This window comes from Tursiops truncatus, chromosome 17 (assembly GCF_011762595.2).
Source record: "Tursiops truncatus isolate mTurTru1 chromosome 17, mTurTru1.mat.Y, whole genome shotgun sequence".
Taxonomy (NCBI): domain Eukaryota; kingdom Metazoa; phylum Chordata; class Mammalia; order Artiodactyla; family Delphinidae; genus Tursiops; species Tursiops truncatus.
The window spans coordinates 66425345-66438659 of NC_047050.1; the positions used below are offsets into that span (position 1 = coordinate 66425345).

Sequence of the window (13315 nt, forward strand, 5' to 3'; positions counted from 1 at the left end):
TCCCTGCCTAGAACCCTCTTTCCCAGAGAGCCTCATGGCTTCACCTTAGATTCCTCAAAGCTTGGCTCGGATGTCAGGATTTCAATGGGATCTTTCCTAAAGGTGCTTTTGTGTACAGCAGGTAACTGGGAATTCCATCCCCCTTCTCTAAGAACAGACCCTGGCTCTGGGGCTCCAGTTCAGCCACCTTGCCCAGGAAGAAGCATGCGGGCCTCTAAGTGAGAAAGCGCTTCTGGAGGTTGTATGACTGGCTATGAGAAAAGGGACTTCACCGACCCAGCCTGGGGCACTCAGCAGAGTAGTGGAGAGCCCTCCACTGGGACAGCCTACAGAGGCTGAGATGTTGAGTGAAAACTAAACTTGCAGTTTGAAAGATTCTGTGAAGAAAATTTACAAAATAAAATAAACGAATCCAAACTGAACTAAAATTTTGTCACCTTTTTTCTCTTGCTCTGCCAAGTTTTCACCCAGACTGTGTAGAGGAGACAAGGACAGGCCCCCACGGACTTCAGTTTTGGGCTTATACATATTTTTGACCCTTTGAATGAATAGCTGCTTGGAAATGGAAAAAGATTGAAGTAAACTACCTGCTGACTTCCGGTTCCAAATGATAGCTGTCTGGTGGGTCCGGAAGCTAAGCCGTTCGGCTCTTCTTGTGAAAACCGTAGATGAGATGGAACGCTAAGACTGACTGTACAGCCTGATGACAGAAGCTAGAATGGTTCACGGTCATCATGGGGTAGATGGATCTGGACTGAGGATCAGCTACCTCGACTCCAGCATATGGCATGCTCTTGCTTTCCTTCATGAGAAAATTCCCCTTCTCAGGAGTTGTCCTTGAAAATAGTATTATCTCCCCCTCTTCTCCCATTTCTCCCAGTCCAGCCAGATGCTGGGAATCACAGGAAAGCCTGAACAGAAAATAGGGAGAGACTGAAGCAGTGTGGGGAGGAAAGTGACCCTGCGGAAGCTGTGAAGTAGCTGACAAGGCATGAAGTCTCTGGTGGCTTCTACCTGGCAGGAGCTGGGCTGGTCCCATCCTGCATTGTCTCTGAGAAGCAGAGGCTGGGCTGAGATCTGAGCAAGAGGGAAGCATATTCAATGCACGGCATCCCAGGGGAGAACCAGCTGTTAAGCAAGGAGCGCACTAAAATCTGTGAGCAGAAATTGCGAACTGGAGAAGAGAATTTGACCCTTAGGGCATGCATGGAGCAAATCACTCTTCCTGGCTTTAACAAACACTGACAAACCAACCTTGTCCTGTCCAAGGATGAGTAAAACAAACAATATCATTATCAATACAAAGAAGGGGACAATGACAAATCTTGCCCCCCGAAAAGGTGGGCGGGAGGAATAAGGTAGAGAAATACTGAGAACAATTTATCACAGAATCCAGATGGTCATTTCAGAAAACTGTATGGTACTCCCACATACTGCATGAAGGTCTCTCTGAAATGGAAGCAGAATGTCTGGAGGAAAGATCTAGAGGGGAAAAAGGCAAAGCAATTAGATGGAGGAATCATGATGGGAGACAGCAAGAAAAATATATGTGCTCAATGGGCAGTATCGCCATTTCCTGCTGTGTGAAGGTTTACCACGGGTGTGGAGGACATATCTGAGAAAGTCCCTCAGAATTTAGGGAAAAGGAGACAAAGGGTTGAAAGGACGAGAGTAACAATAAGTGAGATTTCAGAAATGTTGGCCAGAAAATGTAGAGCTGTGTGACACCAGTTAGCATTGCTGAGCTAAAGGCACAGAAGGCTCATGGGAGGCAGGAACAAGTAGCCCTGATTCAAGAAAACCCCAAAATAAGAGCCTCAAATCTATGTAGCCTGGCGTGAGAGGATTAGCCTCCCGAGATACATACAAAATCCCGTAAATATGCAGAGGTGAAACAATGGGGTTGTTTCACATTAATAAAAATTAACCTAGCCTTCGTCTTCTTTCCAGCACACTAAATGACAGAAGATAATTTGGTAGCATCTATAGAGTTTCAAGAAGCAAAGGATGTGATCCAGGAATGTTCCATATATGTTCCAGTGAACATTCACGTGTGCAGTGAATGGGATGATATCACTGGATGTGCAAAGGAGACAAAATATATTATCTGCAGTCCCTCCTTGAAAAACTTCTTTAAGACACATTTGCAAACTGAGTAATGAAACACAAGAGCTCAGAATTAGATGGTCACCATATAGAAGGACTCACAGTGAGCAGTGATAACAATTAAAGAAGAGATAAACTTCAATGTCACCATTATGGTTATAAAAAGGAATTAAAGCCTGAAGTTCATTCAGGATGCAGAATGCTTATAATATATAAAATAATAGTGTCATAACTATGAGCTGGATCCCAAAACTTCAAAGAATTATTAAAAAAGACTGGGAAGTACATGAGATGGTGTGTGGAAAAGAAAAGTAAAGTGCTGAACTTATTGTCTTACAGAGGACCTGTGATTTCATCCTTGTAATGTGTTTATAGATTTTAGTTTTCTTTAGGTGTACATGTATCTTCTATTTTTCCTAACTCAGATAAGTATTTACTTGATTCATAAAGAAACAGTAGAAGATAAAGAAGCTAACAAAAAATTAAATTCCCTGAGACGAATGTGACCTGAAATTTTGAATATCTACATGGGCTCTAGTCTCAAAGGAGCCCTCTCTTTCTTTCATGTCTTTGGGAAAATGATACAGAGAGAGCTTAGGGTGGAAGCGGAACCCTACTGTGGCTAATGTCACTGACAATGTTGAGATCTGGCTGTCCCACGTTTTCCTGGGATGAAGGGGGAAGGAGGGGAAGGACAAGGGATGAGCTCAAGCTTTTCCATAGTCTTGCAAAGCTGTAAGGATGTTTCAACCTCCGTGTGACCCAGGGACACTCCATGGAGCTCAGGATTCACTTATAGTAGAAGAATGAGGGTCTCACTCTTTTCTCTGGAGGAGAGCAGTGGCTGTGTGACCTCAGAAATATTATTTTTACCTTTCTTGATCTTTGCTTCCTCATCTGGAAAGCGGGGGCAATAGGTTTCTCTCAGAGGTCCCTTAGAGGATTTCAACACGTTAGGTACATAACGCATCTAATGTAGCAAGGGAAAGTGTAGGTGTTTAATTGATGCATACCTTTACCTTCCCAGCACTTCAACATTTCTGTCAATCTAAACTTTGAGGGAAAGATGGGCAGTCAGTGGGCTGGTGATCTGGAGAGTTCTGATGTGTCTCTGGGAGGGTTAGGAGGGGGCTACCAGGGAGATGGAGGACAAGGTCAAGGTGGAGAGGCTAGGATCTCACTCTGTGCCTTGCACTGACGGCCACCGTAGTTGACAGTTTCTTTCTCTTGACACAACTCCAAACTGCCTATGAAACATGTTCTGAGAGAAATCCTCCCCCACTTACATTTCCAATGAGGAAGGTATTGCTGTTTGATGCATTAATTATCATTCCTAAATCTTTTCCTCTAGAAGGAAGTTGTTTGCAGTTATCCATTTTGAACACAGAATGGTGAGAAACTCAGGCTATTTATAGCTACCTATTCTTTTGGTTGCAAAAGACGAGGGCTTCTTGGGAAGATGGTACTTCCCTAATTCAGGCTCTTGCAGCCTAGAAAGGGAAACTCCTTTGATGAATCATTGACCAAGGCCAGGCCTTGGCCAACCTTGGTCTTTCAAAACCCGGTCTCTGGTACTGTATTCTCTAGGAAGTCTTCCTGAATCTCCCCCAAAGCTGGGTTATTTAATATCAACCCCACCTAGTTCCCTGATTCCTTCTACATTCTCCTCTGCATGGGAGAAGCTAGCCTGGAAGCACATTCCCTAGAATTTTGCCGGCAGGGGTTAGGGTTAGATTCTGCTAAGGAGAGGTGCTGGGATGGTGTTTTGAAGGCCGAGAAGGAGAAGTTCTTATCTGCTGCAGCAGCTGTCAAAGAGTAGGTGTCAGTACGTGCGGGATGTTGCCAATGGCTTCCTCCCAGTCATTTTCTTGAGAATTCACCACTTCAGCACTACTGCCTGGATTGCGGGGGTAGCAGCTTCCTGGATTCCAGCCCTTGAAGATTTCCCTACTGACATGACTCTAACCCGTACCACAACTGTTCAAACTTTTAATTCCCTGTACTAAGTCGCTTTCTTCTTGAAATACCCAGAAAGCCTCCCATCTTCCATTTCAAGCTTAGAAACACCAGACCGAGCTAAGCACTCTCTTCTTGACAGTTCTTTAGCACCTTTGACACAAATCAACAGCTCGGAGGTTGAGTCCACGGACTGTGGAGTAACGCAGAAACGTTCACAGCATCTTCAGCTGCCGAGACAAGCCAAAGGCTCTTAAAAAACCCCAAAAAACCTAATTGGGCAAAGAACTTGTCAAAGAATAGATACATGTATATGTATAACTGAATCACTTTGTTGTACACCTGAAACTAACACAATATTGTTCATCAACTATACTCCAATATAAAATAAAAAGTTAAAAAATATATATATATTCATGATAGAAAAGACATTCAGATGTTTCCCTCTCTTCATGTTAACCAAATAAAAAAATTTTAATTTGTTAAAAAAAAAAATGTGAGGGTGGGACTTCCCTGGCAGTCCAGTGGTTAAGACTGCGCTTCCACCGCAGGGGGCACAGGTTCATCCCTGGTCAGGAAACTAAGATCCCGCAAGCCCCATGGTGTGACCAAAAAAATATTTTTAAAAATGTGAGGGCAAATCAAGAGCCTCCGCAGCTAACGCTGGCATGGAAGTTTTCAGCAGTATTTGTAGAATTAACAGAGTACCATGAATATGGAATGGGGACCTAAACCCGTGAAATCAATAGTAGTAAGTTCACAGACCCCGGTGAGTCATTTCAGTATCACAGGGTTAACCACTCAGATACACTGTGACTCTTCGTGATTGGCCTCTTAGAATGTTGGTTTTTTCTGTGTTTAGGATACAACAAATTTATCTACCAGTGGAAAACCAATAAGTTTCCCAACCGCCTGCCACTTGACAACCACATTACTCTGGTTTTGCAGAACTTGACACCACTCACTAGCATAAAGAAAGGTGGAAGGAATTTGGTGAAAGATGATCCCTAGTCTGCTTTAGAATATGAGGTCCTCCTTCTTTCAGCTGTTCTTGCCATTTTACACCACTTCATCTTGGAGATCTGGGGAGGAAAATGACAGGCGTCAATCAGCCTCAGATAAAATACCACATACACCCTAAAGCAGGGGCAGGCAAACTTTTTCCGCCTCCAGTTGGATTCTAAGACCTTCAACCTTCTTTGTAGACGCTCACTCAGGCAATGTATTTTTCTGCTCAGAATTACGGTTCTGACTCCCTACTCCTGCCATCCACGCACGTTAATGGAGGAAGACCCCCTGTTTCCGGTTATTCAGGCCCCTTGTAAGCCCCTCACTCACAAAGGCTGAGCACCTGAGCATATGGGCCTAATTTGAGGAGTGCACAAAGCCTGCCTGTTTGGTACCTGCAGAAGCCATGGTGAACGCTGTTCCTCTGCAGACAACTGATTCCTTTCCTTGTATTCCAGCTTCCACTCTCCCTCACTGCTTTTCTCTCGTTATGGGGGTATTTTTCAAGAACCTTAACTACAGGTACATTTTTAGCTGTATAGTTCGTTAGTGTTAAGTGTATTCACATTGTTCTGTAACTAATCTCCAGAACTCTTTTCATCTTGCAAAACTGAAACTCTGAACCCATTATACAATAACTCTCTATGCCCCCTCCTCCCAGGCTCTGGCAACTACCATTCTACTTTCTGTTTCTGTGTATTTGACTATTTTAGATGCCTCGTATAAGTGGAATCATAAAGCATTTGTCTTTTTGTGACTGGCTTATTTCACTTAGCATAATATCCTCAAGGTTCATCCACGTTGTATCAGAATGTCTTCTTTCTTAAGGCTGAGTAATATTCTAGTGCAGGTATAGACCACTTCATCCACGGATGGACACTAGGGCTGCTTCTACCTTTGAGCTATTGTGAACAGTGCTGCTATGAGATATACAAATATCTCTTTGAGATCCTGCTTTCAATTCTCTTGGGTATATACCCAAAAGTGGAATTGTTCACAACAGCTTTGCAATGAGCCACAACCTGTCACAGAAGTGTTTATTTCAATGATGTTCATGAAAGCTGAACTTTAGAATTGGTTGGCCATTAGAAAAAAAAGTGGGACATCAAAAGCACAGGCAACAAAAGGAAAAATAGGGAAAGCCATTTTTTGAATGCCTGCAATAGAAGAGTTTGGCCTCTGATGACTAGGTGCACAAGATATGCTCTTCAGGGCACAATTAGGGTGTGAGTAATGTCTACCTTTATAAGGTCAAAACTAGATTATTGTCCAGAGCCTCCATGAAGATGGACAGCATGTTGATGGCAATGTTTTCATCCTTTAGGGCCAACACATCTGGTCTCAAATATAAGAAGAAATTATTGCAGCAACAATATATAGTTTCCAGATGTAAAGATCAAAAAATTTATAATTGCATTTTTATATTTCTGAGGAATCCCTATACTGTTTCTCACAGCAGCTGCACCATTTTACATTCCCACCAACAGTTCCAATTTCTCTACATTTCCAGTTTCCTCACTTTTTATTTTCTGGTGTGTGTGTGTGTGTGTTTGTGTTTGAATAGTAGCCATGGTTCTCCATTTCTCATAATTAAAAAAATGGAATCACACAATTTGGGAAACTGCATTTTTCCCTTTAATATCATGAGCATATTTTAAAGTCAACAAATATTCATTTATAATAGAATTTCCGACGTCTGTGTAGTTTTCTGCTCCATCACTTGCTTACTGTGCAACCCTGGCCAAGTTCCTCAACCTCTCTCTGCCTCAGTTGTAAAATGGCATAATGAACATTTTAAGAGACCTTAGGAGAATGTTGTGAGGATTAAATGAGAAGAACCTATAATGGCATGTTGTCAGCAATCAATACATGTTAGCTATGATTATCAATACTTTTATTATTGTTTGCCTACTGCATTGGTGGATGTAAGTAATTTTTTATCGACCTTCAGGTTGCTTCCGGTTTTTCACTTACATGGACATTAGCAACATAGTTGCAGTCATTTCTTTCTTTAAAAACCATCCAAACAGGTCCCTCTTTTCAGGGATTAGTTGACTGAAGGAGGAACTCCAGCCCAGCTGAGACCCAGCCTCTATTCTTGGCTTTCTCAGAACAGCTTTTGGTCACGTAGAGCAGGCCTCCTTACCCCTTCCAGAAATACATTGCTCTGGCCGTGGTTTTTAAACAAGCCCTCTCATAATTCATTGCCAAGGTATCTCACCTGCAGATCTGTGGACCTGAAGTTTTTCTGGGGGCTCGGCATAATGATGCATGGCCTGGAGAAAGCTTAGTCAAATATTTACACGGAGGAATGTGGCATTTCCTACCCTGGTGCTCTGATTACCATCAGAGTCTTATCTTTCCCCATAAAAGGAAGTGTGGACATGTATTAAGTTGTCAACACGAGAAAAATATAAGGTCCGGAATAGAGGGCCTGGGAGACCTCTGCATGTTCTTCTATGTAATAACATCTGAGGGTAAGAAGGAGATTCAGCTGGAAGCGGGGGTTGTGGTGTTGGGGGGTTTGTGAGGTGGGAAATCTATGAGGTCAGGTATAATTTGGTGGGTCTGCCTTCTCATTCAACTCAGGGGGTTTTGAGTGGTCAGAAGGGAAGATGAGAACACCCATTGTTCTCACCAAAGGGAAGGAAATGCTAATGGCCAAGACTGACCCCCATCTGAAGCATCTCAGTGAAAGACACACACATCAGAGAAGCCTCCTTCTCTGAAACGAAGCCGAGTATTACGTGGGGAGAGCGTGAGTTTCGAGGCCAGGCAGAACTGGGTCGAAATTCTGCCTCTGACGCTCTAAACCTCCATTACTGAGCAAGTCACAAAACCCTTCTGAGCCCCTATCTTCTTGTCTATAAGCTACAGACAGCATGCCCTAACATACAGGTTTCACAAAACGATTAAATGAGATGATACGTCTGAAGTTCCGGTGTGATGGTTTGCTATAGGAGATAAAGAGTGACCACACCAAGTCGATAAATTCCCAGCTAAATGCAGAGAAACTGGGTGGTTTCGAATTTGGGGCACTCTGTAACATGGACAAACACCAGACTTTTATTAGCTTTTTTCTTAATACTGAAAATAGGACTTCTGGGAGTTGAAAGACTCCAAGTTGGAAAGTATCAATCTAGACCAACATCATCACACACGAGCCTCACTATGAAATACTCATCTTAGCCGGAACTTAAAGACATCATCCCAACACCCCCAGCATAATTCCTTCATCCATCCAGTCATTCCACCAGCACTTACTGAGGGTTTACTGTGCTCCGGAAGCTGCTGCGGGCACTGAGAATCTCAAGTTAGAGGAGGCTCAGTCCTTGCCTCTTGGATGACCCTAGTCTAGTGGAGGAGAGAAAACTCTAAATCAACTGTCTCATGTCATAAACTGACAATGTGAGCAACACACATAGTTATAGAGGCGTCCCCAGGGGCAGCAGACAATGAGGTTTTAGAATTGGAAGGACATTTAGAAGCCGACCAGTCCAAACCTCACTGATGTGTGGACTCTGCCTCCATGGTCTCCCAGCTTTGTTTTCATCATCTCTAATTTCAAGGGTTTCACGGCCCACTTGCACTCCCAGCCCCAGGCAGCCTTTGGGCGGCTCTGACAGTTAGAAAGGTTTTCCTTAGGTTGAGTCAGTATTTGTCTCCTGGAAACCGTCACACAGCTCTATGGAGTTAATCCCGTTCTTTCGCCTGACAACCCTTCAGGTACTGGAAGTCAGCTCACGGGCGACAGGCAAGTAGGGATAATTTTAGCCTCGCATTGCACAGGGGAATACTGGGCAGTCCGGGGACGCATCTGACTTCAAGAAGGGACTCTATTCGACACTGAAGACATGGTAGGCATGTCTCACTTTGGATTTATTTGGATTTTAACCACTAGCCTTAATAATTTCACTGGACTTTATAAAGCACTTTAGTATACATTATTCCGCAGTGACCTCACATTGACCTGGTGAGACGGTTCGGCATGATTTATTATTTCCTCTTTGTTCATAAATAAAACAAGACTCTGAGAGGTGGTGTGCTCAAGGTCACACAGATAACATCTGGTTGAATTGGTCTTCTCCCTTCCATACAAGTAGTCCTGCATCCATTTAGTCCTTCCCATAATCTACCTGTGGTCTCCCCCTAGATTTATCTTAAAATATTGATTATATTGTATTGCTCCCTTTATCAAAAATCCTCAGCAATTCCGCTTACATTCCAGGGTTAACTTCCAAGCCCTTAGAATGACATTCAAGGCTCTCAAAATTGTTGACTTGCTTGGAGTTTCAGGGATAGCGGGATGGGTGGATGAAATACCAATAAACATTATCACTACAGTGATAGTTCAGCAAGAAATATATACAAAGGGTATCTTGGGAACACAGAGGAGCAAGGTGAAGGTCACAGGGGGATTCCAGGAGTTAGGGATGCCTGGGATGGACTTTAAATACATGCATACCAGTAGAAGGTTAACAGGAGCAAAGAGGCCTTGGAGGAGAGAAACAGCCTGGTGGCCGTACGCAGGACACCATACAGAATGTGCTGGACAGGTAGGTACAAGGCTGGACTCAGAGAAGGATTAGGCTATATGGGAGGCAGGGCCGCTTCCTGTCAGCTGTCAGGTTAGAGGCTTTGGACGTTATCCTGCAAACTTCGATGTGCCAAATAGGATTAAAGCAGGCCAGTGTCAACTGCATTTGGTGGCCCCGGCTAGGAGGGTGGACTGGAGTCCGAAGTCGATGAGATGGACGGGAGCCAGTCTGGCTAGAGATGAAGTAAGGAAACTGTTGCCATGAATCAGGGGAGTAAAGATAAAGGGCAGTGGAGGTAATCACAGGAAAAGGAAGGATTTTCACATATTTTAGGAGAGAAAAGCAAACAAATCCGATGACGGGGTGCTTGTGGAGATAAGGAGAGGGAGAAGCCAGGCTGCTAATACGCTCTCAGGAGCCTCCAGGTTGGGAGGAACATAATGGCGCTACTCACTGCTATTGCCACACCTGCCCCAGCCTTCAAGGAAGTGCTGCAGGAAGGAGGTGTGTAGTACCTACTTGTAGGTGCGCTAATTTACTTAGGCTAGTAACAAAGAGCTCCCTCTCATCTTGGTGGGGTGGCCAAGACGACTGGCCAGTCACTTACGCCCGTTCCCTCTCCTCCCCCAGGTATCCTGCGGGTCTTGATTTCCTACGGTTAGGTGTGGCCATGCAACAGGGCCCTGATAGTCAAGCCTGAATGATGTGTGGGCAGTACTCCTTCACATTTTATCCTTTCTGCCAACTTGAGGCAGAAGAACCTGATGGAGACTTGAGAGGGAATGAAGGTCCCTGGACTGTGTGCAGAAGAGATCTGGCCATCCGCCAGGAACACCCATTTTAGACATGAGTGAACAGAAAGTAAATTCCTCTCATGTTTGAGCCATTGTGCATAGAATTTCTTTGTTACGGCAGTTAGTCCCACGTAACCAGCGCACCTTTCCTGTTTCCTACCTCACGTGGGTAGGAAAGAAGGGGGCGTTCAGCACATAGCTATTTGTGCCGGTCACTGCACTCAGTAGATTTCTGTACATCACCCCCTTTAATCCTATAAGTGCTCGGAGATGTTTGAACGCTCCAGTTTTGCAGAAGAAAGGGAAAATCCCTGAAACGCATTGCTTTTGCTCAAGGTTATACCGTGTTCCCTTAGAGACATCCATGAGGCTGTGCAAAACAGATTTTTTTCACTGTTTTTGAATTTTGTTTTCTTTTTCAGCTTTATCGAGATGCAATTGACATAAAACATTGTGTAAGTTTAAGGTGCACAACGCGATGACTCACTCTGTGTGTATATTGTGAAGTGATTACTACAATAAGATTACCTCAAATCGTTACCTTTTTTGGTGTGCGTGGTGAGAACTTTCAAGATCTACTCTCTTCCAACTTCCAAGTAAGCAACACAGTATTGTTAACTATAGTCATCACACTGCATATTACATCCTAAGAACTTATTCATCTCATAACTGGAACTTTGTACCCTTTGAACACCTACAGTTTCTTAGGAAATTCGTTGTCTCTATGTTTCCTACCACACTTAGAAAGTAGGATCATGATCAAGAAGAATAGAAGGTGGAAGAGGAACAGAGGGAGAAAAAAAGTTCATCATTTGAACCCTTTGTCTGTTTAGGTCTAACATCTGTAAATATCAGCTATATTCAAGAGCATGTGCGTGGGGCCGAGTATGTATGTTCACAATGACTAAAGCCATTACCGATGAGTGCTTTTGAAAGCAATGCCGTCCCTCTGTTGGCCCGGTTTTCATATCCTTTCCTTCCATTTTGGGTCTCTGTGCTTTAGTCACTCTGGTCTCCTTTCAGTTCCTCAAAGAAGAGCTGCTCCTTCTTGGCTCTATGACTTTGCAATGCTGTTTCCTTTGCCTGGAGTATCACTACCCTCATTCAGTTGGCCAACTTGTACTCATCCTTCTGCTTTCCCTTGAAGCATCGTTTTCTCAGGAAGCCCTCTTTGACCCCGAGATTGTGGTATGTCCCTTGATAGCACTCATTGCATTCTAAATGGGGCAGTCATCAGAATTTTGATTATATAATCACTTTTACAGTTGGGTGGTTAGTAGTCCAGTCTTTCCCAGTAGACTCTCAGCTCCGTGAGGGCAGAGATGGAGTCTCTCTGGTTGGATTTTCTATCCCCAGAACCTAGTTAGAATGCCGGGCACATAGCATTCACTTCATAAATTTTGGGTGAATGTGAAAACAACGAAGATTTTTCTCTTAGTAAAATAATAAAAAGCAAACCTAAAGAAAGGCTAGTCTTCCAAATGGCTTTCTGGGAAACATACTACACATGCGAAATTCTGAAATGAATCAGGCCACTTAGTAATTTGAGACTGACTTAAATCTAAACCAAGTAAGGTACTGTTCCATTTCACAAGTAAAGAGGCAGAGGGCATGAAGGTCTGACACGGATTCCCCCTGGTCGTGAGTCAGTGATGGGGGCCTCTCTCACTCTCATCTGTCCCTGCTCACTCTTGGTACTTTTTGTTGGATGCTGACTTTGATGGAGACTTGGCAGCCGTACGGCAGTGAGCCCCTTGTCCTAAAGGAAAGGGGAAGAACATTAGAGGTGGAACCCTGGCTCAGCTACTGTAGGTGCTGTGTGACCTTGGGCGACTCTGAGCCTCCACTTCCTAACTTGTAAAATGGAGAGAATCTGCTTGTAGGGATGCTTGCAAGGCTCAAATGTGCCAATGTGGCTGGAAGTGCTTTACAGAGAGACTGGCACTTAGCAGTGCTCACAAAATTTTAACTGGCATCTAGCAATTTCCCAGTATTGGGGTTCATTTCAGATGCTTAGGACCTGTTTCATGTGAACTAATAAGTCAGCAACTCCATTAATAAAGAAAAGAAAGACTTGCCCTTTCGCTGTTGGATAAAAAGGCTGATTTAATTCCTCGCCCAATGACAGAGATCTGAAGACAATGATTTGATTCCCTAATCGTGAACGTGCCCATGCTTCACAAAATGTGAGACGCTGAGCAAAGAGCAGTGCCCTGGTGGGGCTGCACTGCCTGAAGCCACTCTTTAAAAGAGCTTGTGAGTGCTCTGTTCATCATTAGCAGATGTGATGTGGTGAAGGAGTTTGTTTCTCCAGATTCAGACATTTTTGAGGACTTACTATGTGCCAGGTACACCCTGTTGAGCACTTTTCACGTGCTGTTTTGTTTACTTCCTACCCTTTTTCTCTGATGAATCTATTATCATCCCTATTTTCATGATAAGGAAATTCAGATTCAAAGCAATTAGCGTGTCCTCAGTCACACAGCTAGTCAATAGCAGAGCTGGTGTTTGGATCCACGTCTGATGCCAAATCCCATGCATTTCCAGATACATTTTATTCTCTTCCTAGTAAAACACATTCCATGGAGAGTGAAGACCAAAAGTCTGGATGAGAAAACCTAGTCCGGATTTATTATTAATAATACAAAATATTATCACCTGATAGCTTCAGAAACAACCAGTTTCCTTTGGAATGTAGTACTTTCCATTTTCTTTTATAGAAGCTCAGTGGTTCTGATTTTCTCTATTTGATGGTGCATGAAAGCCCCTGGGTAGAAAGCTGTTTAGTGGAGTGGAAAAGGGTCAGACTGGGGACTGTTTCTAGCCCTGAGCCTCTCCTCTGCGTGACTTTGGGAAATTCATTCAGAATCTTTGAGCCTCATTTTTCTTATGTGTGAAATGAGGACAATTGTG

General features: G+C 43.6%; 1 long non-coding RNA gene across 50 annotated transcripts in view; it reads left to right on the forward strand.

The window, feature by feature from the left end:
• LOC109549452 (uncharacterized) overlaps positions 1 to 13315 on the forward strand; it is a 396771-nt gene that overhangs the window by 359790 nt on the left and 23666 nt on the right. For 49 of the 50 annotated variants that reach the window (XR_012327382.1, XR_012327365.1, XR_012327383.1 and 46 more), the window contains one exon: positions 10825 to 10998. This is a non-coding gene — a long non-coding RNA (uncharacterized lncRNA). Of the gene's footprint in view, positions 1 to 8859; positions 8928 to 10824; positions 10999 to 13315 lie in introns of all 50 variants that reach the window. The other variant, XR_012327370.1, reaches the window with a different exon arrangement.